Raw genomic sequence first — 18,797 nt, 5'->3', positions numbered from 1 at the left:
GCATGGCAACCATTCAATTTTCTATATTTTGTGCTTCATCAAAAGACAGAGGTTCCTCCACATCACACAAACTAGAAACAACCACTTCATAAAAATCTAATGCATAAGATGCATGGCGAGAACCTGAACGAGTACGACTAGACATAGGTGCATCCAATTTATTGTCACACAAAGTATGCACCAACCATTTTGGAATACCTTGAGCCTGCTCATTTTAGCCCTTTCCACATCAAGTGCATCATGTACAATTGTATCAGTTATAGGCTGATCTATAGTATTTTCAAAACCCCCCATAGGTTGTACATTTGTCTCATTGGAATTTACATTCAAAGTTTCCACCATTAAAAAGAGGCAACAACCTATCATTAATGTCCCATGAGCTTACATTATTGTCTCTAGTACGTGACAACAAAGGCTGAACATAATCTTCTACAAACACATTATCTCATGAAACCAAGATATGTTTTTTTTGCGGATGTATAACTTGTAACCTTTTCTTTCAGTACTTGTAATGGCTATTGCCCGCATTGGAGCAATAGGCATTACGGGAATGATTACCCGCAACTACATTATATGAACATCAACATATAGAATGACAAGAGAAGGAAGTACACAGTACACAGGCACAGAACACCTATTGCTTCATTCATATTATTCCAGACTCAGAGTTACAACAGTAGATGCCATGAATATCATAGAGATTGGTTAAGTTACATAAAAAGACAGGTATGCCCCTCCATATACACCTGTTGCTCCAGCGCAGATCGGGAACGGTGCACACACTCCTGTCCCATGATATCCCGTGAAGAACTGCCGCTACTGCCACCACATACCGCATGACTCCTGATTTGCAGTGTCCAGACCTCCGCAGGACCGTAGGACCGCATGTGCGGCTAATGTTGTAACAGTACTGTAACCAACAAAAATGCATTTAACAACCTTATCATCCAATTTTCAGCATTGCATTTGTGCCACTAAAACATAAGCTAAAACAACCAAAAATGTGCATGTGATCAATACACGACTTTTTATCATTCCATGCTTCATAAGGAGTCATAAATTGCAAAGATTTTATAGGACACTTGCTAAGTACATAAGTAGCACACATGATATCCTCAAGCCAAAACAAATGTGGCAAAGCTTAACTCTTGACCATACATCGTGCCATCTCCATAAGCGACGTGTTTTTTCTTTCAGTAACACTATTATGCTGAGGTGCATACAACATCGTACATTGGTGTTTTATCCCATGATTAGCTAGAAATACATTAGACTTATGAGACATATAATCTCCCCATGATCTGAACGGAAGGTGCCCATCGTACATTAAGAGATTTTCAGCCATAACCAGAAATTTCTTGAAGCACATAAGAATTTTGGACTTAGATTTAAGCGAATACACCCATGCATGCATGGAGTAATCATCAATGAAAGTCACAAAGTACATATAATTTCCTAAGGATGGACTTTGCATAGGCCCACAAACATCACTATGCACAAGTTTCAACCTGCATGTAGCCCTTATAGAACCGTCCTCTAGAAACTTTGACGCTGCATTTTACCCAAAATATAGCCTTCAAATACATGCTTTGAAGGTGCATCAAGAAGCGGCAAATAAGTAACCATATTAGATTTATGCAAACGTAGCAAATTGGAAAAATTTAGATGCCCAAAATGTATATGTCAAAGTTTTGGATATAAAACAGCCTTTGAATTCAAAACTGCATTTGCAAAATTCTACCCACACTTGTCATACAAAGTGAACTTATATAGCCCACGGCACAAAATTCCAGATGCAACAATTTCATCACCAAAATTGAGATCATGAGTTGTACATCTATCATCCACAAAATTGACAACAAGACCAAGTCTAGCAAGTGCAAATACATGCAAAAGGTTCTTTTTGATCACAGGTACCTAAAATGCATCAACATGTGTGAAAGAACTACCATTCGCATCAACAGCCAACACAATCTTTCTAACTACCTTGACAAGATAAGGGGCATTTTTGACACACGTGACCGTATTCCCATGAGGGACAGACTCGAGAGAGGTAATCAAGTCACAATGTGAGGTAATGTGCTTTGTAGCACCACTATTAAAATACCACACATGTAAATTTGCAACAACTGACATACATGCATCATGGACAGAAGGATCATAGGTGTACTTTCACTAAATCCCCACTTTGCATCTACATCAACATCACAATCTCCTTTTCACAAAAGATTTCACAATAGCTGCCCTTTTAGTGGAGTGTGCCTTTTTCTTCTTGGCCTTTTTTGCCTTCAATCAAGGACATTGCTCTATCAAGTGATCATTAGCCTTGCAATAATGGCAATGAATCTTCTTTTTTCCTTCATCACCAGAATTCCCAGATGAGGTGTTTCCAATAGAAGCATTAGGAACATGCAATTTCCCACTTGCTGAAGAACCATGAGAAGTGGCTACATTGCTATTACCACCTTTTCTTTGAGCATCAACAAAGGCCTATTCAACTGCACACTGTTTAGCCTTGTTCTTTCTTAAAAGTGTCTCTTGCAATAGCAATGTGCATAATGCATCAAACTTGAGAACATCAGGATTTCCTTGGTTCATAAGTCACCAAGTACTAGCAAAAGTCTAGCAAGAATCTCACAATGAATTAAGAATAGTTTGCACAAGTGAACTGTAATAAATAACTTCACCTTCAGAAATGAGTATCTCAATAATATCCTTGACACCAACAAGGAAAGTGTGCATGTCATCTTACTCATGCATACTATTTGACTCCAGCTCTTTACATAGCAATGCAATTTTAGCTTCATTGCAACTTGCATAAAGGCCAACCAGAATATCCTAAGCCTGTTTTGCTGATTTAGCTGCGAGCGAAAGTGAGGAGTAACAGTGCACTCCATACATAATGCAATCAATGCATGAGCCTATGCATCTCTAACATACCAGCGAGACTGCTCAGTCAAAGGCAAAACAACACTAATAGCAACAGTCCTGCCACCAAGACCTACAACATCCTTCACAGAGCCTTTATCCACATAAGACACAAGTACATCAATGCCATGCACAACATTCTAAATGCCCTTTGACAAAAGCACATGTTGCATCATGTAAGCCCACATTGGGTTATTATCCCCATCTAGATTATTCTTAGCATACACTGACATCCTGCAAACATTTGTGTTGTTGTCAGCCATGGCAAGTGAGGGCTCATGATATGAAAACTGCCCAAAAAGAGGAAAAATGAAGTAGGACCAGTACGTGCTATGTCATAAAATATAATATCTAACTTTACCAAATGATTTTCTCATATTAAACTGATCATTAAGTGTGGGAGAATAAACGGGAACAAGAGTTAGAATAGAGACATGTGCTTCTAGACCTATCTCAACACGGGACCAAAAGGAGAGATGGTTACATCTCAATAGGGGTCCAAAAGGAGATGGTCTATCAAAGAGCAATGTGCAATAAGCGCTTCTAGACTTACCTCAATAGGGGACAAAGAGGAGAGATGTTTACATCTCAATAGGGGTCCACAAGGAGGTACTCTATCAAAGAGAAATGTGCATCTAATGGAGCTTAAAAGACGTTAGGGTTAGCTTCATTAAGACCTCCAATGGTTAGTGTTACAAGTCCTTTGACCTTAGGCAAGCTAGGGCTGACCTTGAGGTGGAAACCCAAACTAAACTTACCTTTGACCTTGGGCTGAGCTTGAGGTGGCAACCCGACCTAAACTTGCCTTTGACCTTAGGCAAGCTAGGGCTGAGCTTGAGGTGGGAGCTCCACCTAAGGTGCTTGTCATGCTTGATGACTAAGGTACTTGAGGTACTTGTCATACTTAATGAGCAAGGTGATTGAGAAGCTTCCTATGCATGGGGGGTAAGGTGCTTGAGTCAAAAAGAGACCCTACAAACTTAATGAGGAAGTTGCTTGAGAAGCTTCCTATGCATGGGGGGTAAGGTGCTTGAGTCAAAAAGAGACCCTACAAACTTAATGAGGAAGTTGCTTGAGAAGCTTCCTATGCATGGGGGGTAAGGTGCTTGAGTAAAAAAGAGACCCTACAAACTTAATGAGGAAGTTTCTTGAGAATATTCCTATGCAAAAAGTCCCAAAGTTAGGGGAATCTTTGACCTAACCTTCCACTCACCCAAAGGGCACCCGTTTTCTAAAAGGGCAGGGACACATGTCAGACTCTCACTAAGCTTAACCACATGGTGTGCTTGAATGCTATTGGTTGGGCTAAAGAGGGGTCCAATGAGCTTCTAGTTCCATCCAAAAAATATCTAGATATTTTCAATCTCTCTCTCTCTCTAAGGGGTAAGGAGGACACTTGTCAAAAGCCTACCCATGTACTTGATTGCATGCTCCATGTGATTGGCTAGGGGGAGAGGGGTCCAATGAGCTTGCAGCATGTGGAAAAGTTGCAACTTGCCCCAAGCAATCAAGGGGGGTGCTAGGGGGATATAAACCACAACCACACACTCATTTTTTGGATCCATTTTCACTTGGTAAAATTTGAGGAACTCCACCTCCTTCTCCAAGCTTGTGAGAAGTAAGAGCCTACACCAACACTCTTGGCTATGGAATGCAAATCCAACCAAGAGCCATGCGTCAATGCTTAAGCTTTCCATCTTCTCCATCTCCATTACTATGCTATTATGTATGCTAGCAAGAAGAGTAATGATAAGTGAGGAACTATTTCTTTCTCCTATGGAATTTTTCTTCTGCCTCTTCCCTATCCTCATGCCCTGCTAGCTCTCTCCACCTTAGAAGGTGTTTGAGGCCTTGGGACTAAGGCTTGGGATAGATAATGCTTTCTACAAATTTTATGTTATGCTTGTGATGCATGAAGCTTTCCATCTTCATTGCATCACCTAGGTCACAGGGAATACAAAGATTGTATTGTACCAAGTCTCTCTTGATGGGAGAAACTATAATACAAATGGCTATTGGAGGGGGGACCGGCTCCATATGAATCCGGTCCTTTATTATTGTCATGTTCTCTAAAATCTCTCTCTTGCAAGAGTATTGTTCATGCCAAGTTAACTAAGTACCATGTTTATGTTGCTACCATCAATTAAGTTCGCCCGCTATGCTCACAAAGTAACCTTACAAAAGTGCTTCACCTAATTTCCTAATTCCTCTACTCTCAAAGTTCATAGGCCATTTCCATTACATTGGTATCAAAGCATTTGGTTTCTCTTTTCTTGCTTAAGAAGAGAGGTCCTTAAGTAGCCTATTAATGGTGGATTTTGTTAATTATATTAGGGTAAGTGGGACTGGGATCTATTATCGATTTTGTTGAGCCCACTATGTGGGATATGGTGCACACCTCGGGAGCTTTGGTCTTAATAATAGAGTCTGTTTAGACTTGCCTACGGCTTTACCATTATTGAGCCATAAGAAGTCGGAAAGGGGCTATCTCTCGGCAACTTCGCTATGTTAGACTCACTCCACTACTCTCTATAATTAACCAATTCGCGCCATGGGTATAGATACTTAAGTGCCTATTTACAAAGACTAAGAGGAGTAGCAACTAAGGTTTTGAATTGCCAAAGCATACACTAAGTAAACATATAAGTTTGGTTAACATGGTTGACAATAGCCAAGAGAGTAGAATGAACATTGATAACTTTGATTTTGCACATGAAGGTGCTAATGATGATGCCCCCATGTTTGTTAATTATCCTGTCACTAGGTTGCAACAAGATATGGACAACCCCGCTTTGCAAGCCGAAGTTACTCAACAACTTCGTGCTTATGGGATTTCCTTTCCTCTCCAAGAGGAGAGAGATCTTAGGAGGCCTCTGATGACACCCCCAAAAGAAGACTCTCTCCCATATAAGAGGAGGAATCCAAAGACGTAATGAATTCCTAAGTTCCTCCGAAGATGTGGCTCCACAAAGATGGCGGACTAAACGATCGCCAACTCCTCCCAAGAGGAAATGATTAACCCATAGTCCTTCTCCTCGTCACTCCAAAAGGGAAGAGGGGAAACAAAGGAACAAAAGGGCAAGAAAGAGATCACCCTCTTCTCCTTCTTCTTCACCTTCCTCCTCTACCGATGAAAGCTATGGTTATTCTCCTAGAGAATACAAGAGGGAAAAACATCACAAATCTTACCCTGCATGGCCCCAAAGACATGGAAAACTCTACGAGTTTCCATCATGAAGCAGTTCATTGCAAGTGATGCAAAGGACAAAGTGCTTACCAAATGGTGAATTTTAAAGCTTTTCTCTCATGAGTCTATCCACAAATATGTGGACAAGTTTTGGGATTTACTGTTGAAGATGATGAAACAGAAAATAGAAGGAAGATAGCAACTCAAAGTAGGAAGAAGATGGAGAAGGAGAAGACACAGAGCTTGCGTACTAGATCTCTGTAGTCTATCTCTCTGTATTAGAATAATAGAGTATTTACAAACTCAGAGCTACAAAGCTTATATGAGACCCTAAGAGATAAGGTGTCCTTTCACACCAGATGTCCAGGGGGAAAAACCCAGTGAGAGAAAAGTGCCCCTGGTGAAGCGCGTATATACACTAACACTACTACATGTCTACAAATCTCCCCTGTAGTGATAGTGTGAATCCGTACAAGGTAGCAGATCATCATGTGTATGAGAGTAAGCCCAAAGCTTTTCGGAAAGCTTCAAACTTTTCTCGTGATAACGCCTTCGTAAATAGATCTGCAATGTTATCATGTGTAGGGCAGTAAGTTAGTGTAATCTCCCCTACATGTAGCCTTTCCTTGACATAGTGGTAATGAATCTCTATGTGCTTGGTTCTTGCATGAAATACTGGATTCCTTGCAACTGCCATAGCACTCTGACTGTCAGTGAAAAATGTAGTGGGTGCCTGTTGACACTCACAAAGATCTGCCAATAACCTGCGTATCCATACACAATCAACTGCTGCCATGAAAGCTACCATGTACTCAGCTTCACAAGTTGATGTAGCCACTGTGGGTTGCTTCTTGCTTAGCCAAGATATACATGCATTTCCCAAGAAAAAACAATTCCCACTTGTGGAATGTCGTGTGTCAAAATCACCAGCCCAATCTGAATCGCTGTAACCAAGAAGCTACATAGAACTGTGCTTTCCATACATATCCCCCCTTGGAAAGAACATGGAAAGATTAGGGGTACCTGAAAGGTAACAAAGTATGCGCTTCACAGCCTGCCAATGATGCATACCTGGGCTGTGCATAAATCTTCTTGCTTGTGAAACCCCAAATTGAATGTCTGGACGAGTGTTGCCTGCCAAATATATCAAGCAACCAACCGCTGCTACATAAGTATGTACATCAAAAGGTTCTTCAGCATCGTGCATGCTCAACTTTGATCCAGTTTCTACGGGTGTAGAGATTGGTTTACAATTTTGCATACCAAACTTGTCCAAAATTTTATGCAAATATTTTGCCTGCAACATGTATATGACATCCTCTGATTGCACAAACTGAATACCCAAGTAATAATGTAGCAAACCAAGATCAGACATTTCAAAGGTTTTTCTCAAAGCATCTTTAAACGCTTCAATTTCATTTGCACTATTGCCTGTAAGAAGCATATCATCCACATAAAGTGTTAGCATAATGAGAACTCCATCTCTCTTTTTGACATACAAAGTACTTTCTGTTGGACTATTCTGAAATCCCTGGCCAATCAAATAAGTATGTATCTTCTCATACCATGCTCTTGGAGCCTGTTTGAGACCATACAAAGCTTTACGCAATCTACATACCTTTTGCTCTTGACCTTTTACAATAAAACCACTTGGTTGACTTACATAAACTTCTTCCTGCAAATCACCATTCAAAAAAGAAGTTTTGATATCCAACTGATGCACTTTCCAACCATGATGAGCAGCAATTGCAACTAGTGATCTAACTGTGGATGCACGAGAAGTTGGAGCAAAGGTTTCATCATAATCTATGCCTTTCTGTTGCGCATAGCCTTTTTCCACAATTCTTGCTTTGTACCTGTCAACAGTACCATCTTGTTTCCTTTTTACCTTAAAAACCCACTTTGTACCAATAGGTTTTTTACCTGTAGGCAAGTCCACTAGATCCCATGTATGATTCTTATGAATAGAATCAATTTCTTGTTGCATAGCATCTTTCCACTGAACACACTCTAAAGCTTGTTCAAATGAATCAAGCTCATCTGCATCACAAAGAGTGCTAAAGCAAGCCAAATCTACTTGCTCTCTGCCAAAAGTAGTACCACCACGTGTTTTTTGTGGAAACGGTGCATCCAACTTGCTATCCTGCAAAGTTTTTGGAACCCATTTAGGCAAGGTTCTTTCTTCCCTGAGAACTTCTTTTTCTTCACGCACAATTTCCTCTACATCATGAGGTGTCACATGCTGATCAAAAGATTGATCAAGATTATCAACCTGTTGTGATTCTTGATTCTCCACAAAAGAAGGAAGAAAACCTTCAAATACATCATGTGTCTGCATATGAGGTACATCAAAAGCAACCATAGGTTGAGCTGTAGTTTCTGCAAAAATTACATCATGACTTTCAAAAATCTTGTTTGTAGTAGGATAGTAAAGTCTATAACCTTTACTTCCACTATTGTACCCCACAAATATACATTTGATTGCCTTATCATCAAGCTTCCCACGTAACTGCTGAGGGATGTGAGCATAAGCAAGACAACCAAAAACACGAAGATAACTAACTGAAGGTTTTGTGTCATACCAAGATTCATATGGAGTAATGGTCTTCAAGGCACGAGTAGGACACCTGTTCAAAACATGTGTTGCACAAGCAACTACCTCCATCCATAGCTTATGAGGCAAACTCTTAGCCTTGAGCATACATCTAGCCGTCTCCATTAAAGACCTGTTCTTCCTTTCTGCAACACCATTCTGTTGTGGTGTGTATGGCATAGTGCATTGGTGTTTAATGCCTTTCTTTCCCAAAAAATCCTTAAATGCACCTGACATGTATTCACCTCCTCGATCAGTATGAAGAGTCTGTACTTTGCAACCTGTTTCATTTTCAACCATGGCGACATAATGTTGAAAAATTGCAAACACATCTGACTTTGCTTTGAGTGGATACACCCAACAAAACCTGGAAAAGTCATCAATGAAGGTCACAAAATAAAGGCTGTTTCCCATAGATGGCATCCTCATAGGACCACATACATCACTGTGTACAAGCTGCAACTTTCGTGTCCCTCTAACTGAACCATCCTGCGAAAATGCAAATCTGTGCATCTTTCCAAGAACGCAACCTTCACATACATGTCTTGGTGGCATCTCCAATAAATACAAATCATGCACCATATTATGACGTTGTAAAGTCATCAAATTGCCATAACCAACATGCCCAAATCTAGCATGCCACAACTCAGCATCCTGCATGGCCTGAGTCTTTGTTTCTGCAATACATACCTGAATCTGCTTTTCATAACGATCCAGCACAAATAGTCCATTTTCCAGTGTACCTGTAGTGATAAGAGAATAACCATTCTCTCGATCTCGTACAACACATCTGTCATCCTCAAAAATGACCCGAAGACCATTTTTTGCAAGAGAGGATACAGACAATAAATTCTTCTTGATCCCTGGAACATATAAGACATCTGGCAAGCATAAATCTGAACCATCTGAAATGGTAATCAAAATCTTACCAACGCCTTTGATTGGATAAGAAGCATTATTTGCACATGTCACCTTCTTTCCTGCTGGAGCTACATCCAATGAACAAAACAAATCCTTCCTTGAAGTAATATGCCTGGATGCACCACTATCAAAGTACCAAATCATTTGTGTCTCGTCAACACTGTAAGCAGAAAAATCTGAACCTACTAAGAAAGCATAAGAATCCTGCACAAAGTTTGCAGACTATTCTTTAGCTGTAGAAGAATCACCAGAAGCTGGAACAACCAAACTTGACTCTTTCTTCTTTTCTTTAGCAATTCGCTTTTTACACTCACTAATGTAGTGACCAAGTTTCTTGCAGTAGTGACATTTACCTTTCTTCTTGGACTTTTCGGAATCACCTTTAGACTTCTCTGAAGACTATCCTGAACCAGACTTGGAGTGATGAGCACTCTCTTTACCCTTGTTTTTGTTATGTAAAACAAGAGCATGATCCATACCATCCACCTGTAAAGACTTGTTCTTACGTGATTGATCCTCCTGCAATAGCAAAGCCACTAACTCTTTAAAACGAAGAGGCTCAGGATTAGCTCGCAAAGATAAAGTTAAAGAAGTCTCAAAAGTCAAATAAGATGGTGGTAGTGAATTGAGTGTTTTGGAAACCAAGTCCTTCTCTGGAATCACTTCATCAATGCTAAGCAATTTCTCTTTAAGATCCCTGATTTTTGTAAGATGCTCGACGATATCGTCACCTTCGTCCATCTGTATTTTGTTAAGTTGTTTCTTCAAAAACTCTATTCTAGCAGCGTTTCTTCCTCCAAACATAGCTTGCAGAGTGTTCCAAGCATCCTCAAAAGTTTTGCAAGATCTGATATGTGGTGTGATTGTCCTCTTTATGTTTAAGGCAATCACAACCATAGCTTGTGCATCTTTAGTATCCCATTTCTTTTGCTCTGGAGTGACTTGTGAGGGTCCTGCACCAACAGCTGCACCACGACCAGGCGTGGCAGGTGCGATGCTACCTGTCATCTCCAGATACATAATCCCACAATCCTTTACCAACCAAAACATTTTTGGCCATAAAAGACCAAAGAGAATAGTTGGTACCATCCAATTTGTCTTCGGATGTAAACACACCAAAAATCTCTTTCTCCGTAGATTGAGCCATACTGTGGATGCACACAAGAGAGCAAAAGAACCTCCAAGAGATTCACAAATCTCCTCTCCAATGCAAGCAAAACTCTACACAAAATCTCAGCACAAAGCTAAGACAAGCTGCTTCCCAAAAGAACTGTTTACCTGAAGAAAATATGTCAAAAAGCACACCCTCTTGATCTAAACGCCTCCGAAAAGTAACTTCTGCTACGCTGCTCAGAACAAAATTCTGAGGGCTCGAACGGCTTCAAAAGGGGGGTAAAACCGCAGGTCACCTGCAGAGAATACTCCCGGAACGTCAAGGATGCTCCCACGAGCAAATTTTCCGAAAACTGCCTGAAAACTGTGATTGCGAGCGCGGACGCAAAAACGCAAGTAGAGGCTCTAGAAATCACATTGCTCTGATACCAATTGTTGAAGATGATGAAACAGAAAACAGAAGGAAAATAGCAACTCAGAGTAGGAAGAAGATGAAGAAGGAGAAGACATAGAGCTTGCATACGAGATCTCTGTAGTCTAGCTCTCTGTATTAGAATAATAGAGTATTTACAAACTCAGAGCTACAAAGCTTATATGAGACCCTAAGAGATAAGGTGTCCTTTCACACCAGATGTCCAGGGGGAAAAACCCAGTGGGAGAAAAGTGCCCCTGGTGAAGCGCGTATACACACTAACACTACTACATGTCTACATTTACATCTCAAAGCGACTATTTTTCAAAAAGATATACTTTGCCGAGAAAAAGCAACAATTCTATGCGGGATTACCCAAAGAAATGGCCGAGAATGTCAACTCTCAAAGGCTTGGTTCTATCACCAAAGTAATACACCACACCATGGTTGCTTTGTGCATCAAATTTCAACAAGGGGCTAGACGAAATGTCAAACCCATGGAAAATAAAGACAAAAGTGATGCCAAGAGGAAAACCAATGCCCAAAATTCTTACCAAGGCTATTCCAAAAACAACAACAATCGGTCCAAGGAGAAGGGAGTTTACAAAGGTAAATATAAACTCTCTCCTAAAGAGTTAGAAGTTTTTTTAAAAGGACCACAAATGTTTTAAGTGTGGGGAGCAAGTCCATGGTTATCGTCCTTGCCCCAAGAGAATTGCCCGCAATAAGACTTCTAAGAGCCTCTATGTTTGAAGCTCCAAAAGAGGATGCTCCTTGCCAAGGATTTCTCCTTTCCTATTCTTGGGGAAAGATGCAAGAGCATGATGCCTTTATTTGTTTGACCCTGGTTCAACTCACAACTTCATATCCACGGAGTTGACCACCAAGCTAGGAATACAGGCCCAAGAGATGGGAGGTGCATTGAAAGCCAATGGAGCTATCAAGGGACAAGACTTCTCAGTTACTTCCTTAATTGGAAAATTAAGGCTTCGTGTCCAAAGCTATGTGGACAAAAAGGATTTCTTCATCTTCCCTCTCAAACATGAGAATATTATCGTTGGGGCACCATGGTTTAACAGCATGGCTTCCAACATGAAGTTCCCTGAAAGGAGAATCTACTTCACCTACAGGGAAGAGAGCATGTATATAGATGCTAATGAGTCAAGGAACACCATATCCTTGCAATAAAGGGAATCAAGAGGAATTAGAGTTGTCTAATTTCCTAAATAGATCCCAAGATGTTTTCATGATTACATCCCTAGTGAGCTACCTCTAAAATGAGGGATGATGACCATGCAATTGAGCTCCTATCAGGAAGCTCAGTGCCTCACAAGCCTCCTTATCGAGTTTCACAAGCTCAACAAGAGGAGATCATGAGGCAAGTGCATGAATTGGTGGAAAAAGGGATGATGAGGTCTACCTCCTCTCCATTTTGTTCACCATTTCTTTTAGTGCAAAAGAAAGACGACACATAGCACATGTGTGTCGACTATAGAGCACAAAATAAGATCACTATCAAAAATAGATTTTTCCTTGCCACGTGTAGAAGATCTATTTGATACTTTACAAGTTTTGGCCTGACAGATGCTCCAGACGCATTCAAACTCATGATGGACAAAAATCTTCAGGCCATTCAAATTCTCTTGAAGAGTACAAGAGACACCTCTAGGTAATCTTTCAAGTTGTGAGAGAGAATAAGCAATTCATTAATCAAAAGAAAAGTGAATTTTTCCTACAAGAGATTCAATATTTAGGTCACATTATGTCTAATGATGGCACCCGTATGGATCCAACAAAGTTAGAGATAATAAAAGGATGGCCTAATCCAAGGAATCTACATGAGGTACGAAGCTTCATAGGTATGTGTGCATACTATAGATGCTTCAGAGACAAAATTCTCGCTAATAGCAGGCCCATTACATGACTTTAAAAAAAGAAACATTAAGTATTCATGGACTGCAAAAGTGCAAGAATCTTTTGAGAAGCTTAAGGAGAATCTTATCTCTCAACATGTGCTCACATTATTAGAACTCTCAAAGCCATTTGAGGTCCAATGTGATGCTTGTGCTAATTGCCTTGGAGCTATTTTGCTTCAAGAAGGGCATGCCATAGCATATGAGAGTCAAAGACTCAACTTCGATAAGTGAGTATTGGGCAAATACAAAAAAGAGCTACTAGCTATTCTAAATGCCCGTAACACATGGAAACACTGTCTCTTGGGGACTCCGTTCATCTTACGAATGGATCACAAAGCCTCAAGAACTTCATAACGCAAACCAAGCTCTCCTCAAACAAATGAGGTGGGAAAATTTTCTTTTGCAATTTAAATTTCATACTGCTCACATTGTTGGCAAGCACAATCAAGTGGTCGATACACTTTCACAACGACCAAGGGTAAATGTGGTGTCTATAGCAACTCACAATGATCTATCTTTTATGATAGATGAGTATGCTATTGACCAAGACTCTAAGTATATAATTACAACCTTTGCAATAGGGAAGAAAAAAGAACCATTCACCTTGAAGGATGGTTATCTTCCAAATGGCAATAGGCTATGTGTTAATCACCCATACAATACGAAAGTCATGTATGAATCCCATACTTCTCCTTATGCGGGGCAAAGAGGAATTCCATATCGACTCTTCAAGGAGTAGAAATGTATGTCTGTTGGTCTACCATGAAAAGTAAACATACAAAAGTATGTTTCAAAACGCGTGCTATAATAAAAGTTGAAAATTGATCGAGGACTGAGACCTACAAGAATCTTTTCCAAAGATTAAAGGGGTTATATCCATCTCACAGGAAATGCAAAAAGGGCTTCTGCTAATAAGCACAAAAGAGCCTTAGCCTTTAAGGTAAATGATTGGGTCTTGCTAAAGTTTCTCAAGGCTCATCTGAGGCATACTACGGGCAACAGTCCTACGGACCACCAAGAGTATGATGCTAAACTAGCAAAAAGATACTATGGTCCTTAAAATTCTTAAGCCAGTCAATGAGATGGCTTATCAATTGAAGTTGCCCAACAATTGGCTCATGCACAATGTTTTCCATGAGAACCTACATAAGCCTTACAAAGGAGCACCACCAAAACAAGCAATAGTTGCAGACCCTCCAAAAATCAAAGTTCAAGAAGACGTACTTCAATATTAATCCATCCTATGACATGAAGACAAGGTTATTTAGAAACGGTAAGATTATTTGACGATATCTTATTATGTTAAATAATTATCCTTTCAAAGATGCTAAATGGATGCAAGGAACCTAGCTTAAGGATAGTATGAACCTTGTCAATGCTTACAATGCTGCACTAGAGTAAGCATATGGAAATGCATTTTAAATGAAAAATGTTTTTGTCTTATAAGACTAGTTCTCTTTTTATTGTGCACAAATTTAAATAGTATGCATGCTTAGAATCATGTTTGTGGTGACGGCGTTTCCCAAACACCAAGTAGAACTTGTCACTCTACTTTGGAAGTATGATATGGACTAAAGAGCAGACATGCTTGCGGTAGCTACGTCTCCCAAGCACCAAATGGACTAGTCATCCATCTTGGAATGATGTCTAGGGTAAAAAGGAATCCTCTACCCGCTAAGAAGCATGGACTAATGACTAGGCTTTATCTTCTCTACCTCTTAGTCGAGGACGACTATGATTTCAAGAGAGAGGTAATGTCATAAAATATAATATCTAACTTTACCAAATGATTTTCTCATATCAAACTGATCATTTAATGTGGGAGGATAAATAGGAACAAGAGTTAGAATAGAGACATGTGCTTCTAAACCTATCTCAACACGGGACCAAAAGGAGAGATGGTTACATCTCAATAGCGGTCCAAAAGGAGATGGTCTATCAAAGAGCAATGTGCAATACGTTCTTCTAGACTTACCTCAGCAGGGGACCAAGAGGAGAGATGTTTACATCTCAATAGGGGTCTGAAAGGAGGTACTCTATCAAAGAGCAATGTGCATCTAATGGAGCTTAAAAGACCTTAGGGTTAGCTTCATTAAAGATCTCTAATGGTCAGTGTTAAAAGTCCTCTGACCTTAGGCAAGCTAGGGCTGAGCTTGAGGTGGGAACCCAACCTAAACTTACATGTGACCTTAGGCAAGCTAGGGCTGAGCTTGAGGTGGGAACCCAATCTAAACTTGCCTTTGACTTTAGGCAACAAGCTAGGGCTGAGCTTGAGGTGGGAACTCCACCTAAGGTGCTTGTCATGCTTGATGACTAAGGTACTTGAGGTACTTGTCATACCTAATGAGGAAGGTGCTTGAGAAGCTTCCTATGCATGGGGGGTAAGGTGTTTGAGTCAAAAAGAGACCCTACAAACTTAATGAGGAAGTTGCTTGAGAAGCTTCCTATGCATGAAAGTCCCAAAATTAGGGGAATCTTTGACTTAACCTTCCACTCACCCAAAGGGCACCCATTTTCTAAAAGGGCAGGGACACATGTCAGACTCTCACTAAGCTTAACCACATGGTGTGCATGAATGCTATTGGTTGGGCTAAAGTCGGGTCCAATGAGCTTCTAGTTCCATCCAACAAATATCTAAATATTTTCAAGCTCTCTCTCTCTCTCTATAAGGGGTAAGGAGGACACTTGTCAAAAGACTACCCATGTACTTGACTACATGCTCCATATGATTGGCTAGGGGGAGAGGGGTCCAATGAGCTTGCAGCATGTGGAAAATTTGCAACTCGCCCCAAGTAAGCAAGGGGGTGCTAGGGGGATATAAACCACAACCACACACTCATTTTTTGGATCCATTTTCACTTGGTAAAATTTGAGGAACTCCACCTCCTTCTCCAAGCTTGTGAGAAGTAAGAGCCTACACCAACACTCTTGGCTATGGAATGCAAATCCAACCAAGAGCCATGCGTCAATGCTTAAGCTTTCCATCTTCTCCATCTCCATTATTATGCTATTATGTATGCTAGCAAGAAGAGTAATGATAAGTGAGGAACTATTTCTTTCTCCTATGGAATTTTTCTTCTGCCTCTTCCCTATCCTCATGCCTTGCTAGCTCTCTCCACCTTAGAAGGTGTTTGAGGCCTTGGGACTAAGGCTTGGGATAGATAATGCTTTCTACAAATTTTATGTTATGCTTGTGATGCATGAAGCTTTCCATCTTCATTGCATCACCTAGGTCACAGGGAATACAAAGATTGTATTGTACCAAGTCTCTCTTGATGGGAGAAACTATAATACAAATGGCTATTGGAGGGGGGACCGGCTCCATATGAATCCGGTCCTTTATTATTGTCATGTTCTCTAAAATCTCTCTCTTGCAAGAGTATTGTTCATGCCAAGTTAACTAAGTACCATGTTTATGTTGCTACCATCAATTAAGTTCGCCCGCTATGCTCACAAAGTAACCTTACAAAAGTGCTTCACCTAATTTCCTAATTCCGCTACTCTCAAAGTTCATAGGCCATTTCCATTACATGCTATTTAGCACAACTCAAAGAAGACTGTAACAACCTATTCTATAGAAAATTGCACTGACAAAAATCTCGTACAAAAGGACAAAATTTCCCGTGCAATATAGCCCGCAGTGGAAAGAGAGGCCGGAATGAGCCCGAATGAAAATTTTGCATAGACCAAGATTTTTGAGCCTACCCAAAGTATTTGTCGACCTGTTGATGCTCACCAATGCTCGCAAAAATTGGATAAAGTGAGTATGCATGTGCTGGTGATGCTAGCGACTATGCTCGGGAGGATGCAACCTACTTTGATACTAATTGTTGGATTTAGGGTTTCATTGAAACACACACAACTTGGAGAAGATGGAGAAGCTCAAGGCACACAACAGAGAGTATGTTTCTTAGTGCGCAGTGCAAAGATGAGTTATCCCTAGAATGATGGGCATATATACAATGCATGGGGAAAAAACCTCCTAGTGAGGGAAAAAATGCCCCCGACGGTCCTAAGTGTGTTCACACACAATACTACAACATATATGGTAACATTTCTAGTCTCACTCTCTTACATTTGCTTGTCAACCATGGTTGGAACTTTTGAGAAATAAGAGTATTATATCAAGAAGTTTGATGGCACAAACTTCACGATATGGAAGCAGCGTATGCTTGATGTCTTGGTCAATAAGGGCCTTGCAACGCCATTGATAGAGCATAAATAGGGTGTTTACACTGATAATCAATGGGAGAAGATTGATGTTAATGCTATAGTAACCATTCACCGTAACCATTCACCTACACCTTGGTGAGTCCATTTTCTTTATGAGTATGGACTACTGCAATGGAATTATGGGTGTCATTATACTCAGCTTTGGATGGTAAGAGTGCATCAAATAAAGCATTTTTTTTAAAGTCATCGTTGTAGGTCCTACACCTCCGAAAAGTAGTGTGAAGATAGAGGAGCTCAATGTTGTTTAGTCTCCACTTGTTGATGTTGTTGTTGATGTGCCACAATTGTCAGATGTACTAGTATTCACTTTCAATTTGAGTCTAAAGGCGTTGTTAGCTCTTGATGAATGCTATGCACAAAATTGGGATCACTGGATCAGGTGGCAGTTTTCATGTTACTCCTCACAAGGAGTAATTCTCGAGTTATACTTCTACACATGGTTCAATTAAGCTTGGTTTTTCTCATCAGCTTGAGATATGTGGCATTGGAGATGTGAATTTGCGTATGCAGAATGGTATCTAGTTCATGCTACGAGGTGTTAGACATGTGCCAAAGCTAACTAAGAGCTTGGTCTCATCTGGACAACTTGATGATCTTGGATACACTAGAATGTTTGACATTGGTTCCTTGATTATTAGAAAGGTTAACTTGGTCATGCTCAAAGGAAAAAAATATTTGGCTCATTATAGTCTTTTGATGTCTCTTCTGTAAAAGAGAACTCTATCTATGTAACCGAGCTGCCTTCTACCGAGTTGTGGCATAGATGGCTTGGTCATATGAGTCAGAAAGGAATGAAGCGGTTACAACATTTTGGCTACATCCCTATGTTAAAGTATTCTAATTTCATTTTTAGACTAGGCCTACCACTTTTCCATTTGATAGGAAGTCAGGAAATCCTCTAGAGTTGGTTCATAGTGATCTATGTGGACCTATGATGCACAAGTCTCTAGGGGGGCATTATTTTTTTTCTTGACTTTCATAGATGACTCTACTCAAAAGCTTTGTGTCTACCGCTTGATGAGGAAAGACGAAGTTTTTGCTATGTTCTAGAAGTTCCTAGCTATGGTCAAGAACCAGTCAGGCAAGAAGTTGAAGGCTTTGCACATTAACAATGGGGGAGAGTACGTCTCTAGTGACTTCAAGAATTTCTATAACAAAAGAGGAATTTGGAGGCAATTTACTACACCATACACACTACTTAGAATGTATTTTTTGAGCACATGAATAGAACTATTTAGGAGAGAGAGTCACTTCCATGCTATCTATAGAAAATTTACCTCAAGAGTTTGGGGAGAGGTTGTTACGACATCGGTGCATATAATCAATAGGTCACATTGAACTACAAGATTTTGCAAGAGACGTGGATATACAAGAAGCCCTATTATGATAGATTACATGTGTTTGGGTGTGAGGTACTCTCACATGTGCCTAAAGAGCTTAGAAAGAAGTCGTACCCCAAGACACAAATGCATCTTCATTGGCTATGGTGCGGAT

The 18,797-nt window shown here is 40.2% G+C and overlaps 1 long non-coding RNA gene across 2 annotated transcripts in view; it reads right to left on the bottom strand.

Moving 5' to 3' along the window:
* Window positions 1-468: 468 nt before the first annotated feature.
* Window positions 469-18,797, bottom strand: part of LOC147423987 (uncharacterized) — a 42,279-nt gene continuing 23,950 nt past the window's right edge. The window contains exon 2 of one of the 2 annotated variants that reach the window (XR_015186591.1): window positions 469-910. This is a non-coding gene — a long non-coding RNA (uncharacterized LOC147423987). The remainder of the gene's footprint in view (window positions 911-18,797) is intronic. The other variant, XR_015186590.1, reaches the window with a different exon arrangement.

The sequence above is a fragment of the Adiantum capillus-veneris genome, chromosome 26, assembly GCF_014529385.1.
Source record: "Adiantum capillus-veneris isolate H3 chromosome 26, ASM1452938v2, whole genome shotgun sequence".
NCBI lineage: Eukaryota > Viridiplantae > Streptophyta > Polypodiopsida > Polypodiales > Pteridaceae > Adiantum > Adiantum capillus-veneris.
The sequence above is the reverse complement of the archived record's forward strand: the minus strand, read 5'-3'. Positions and strand labels throughout refer to the sequence as shown.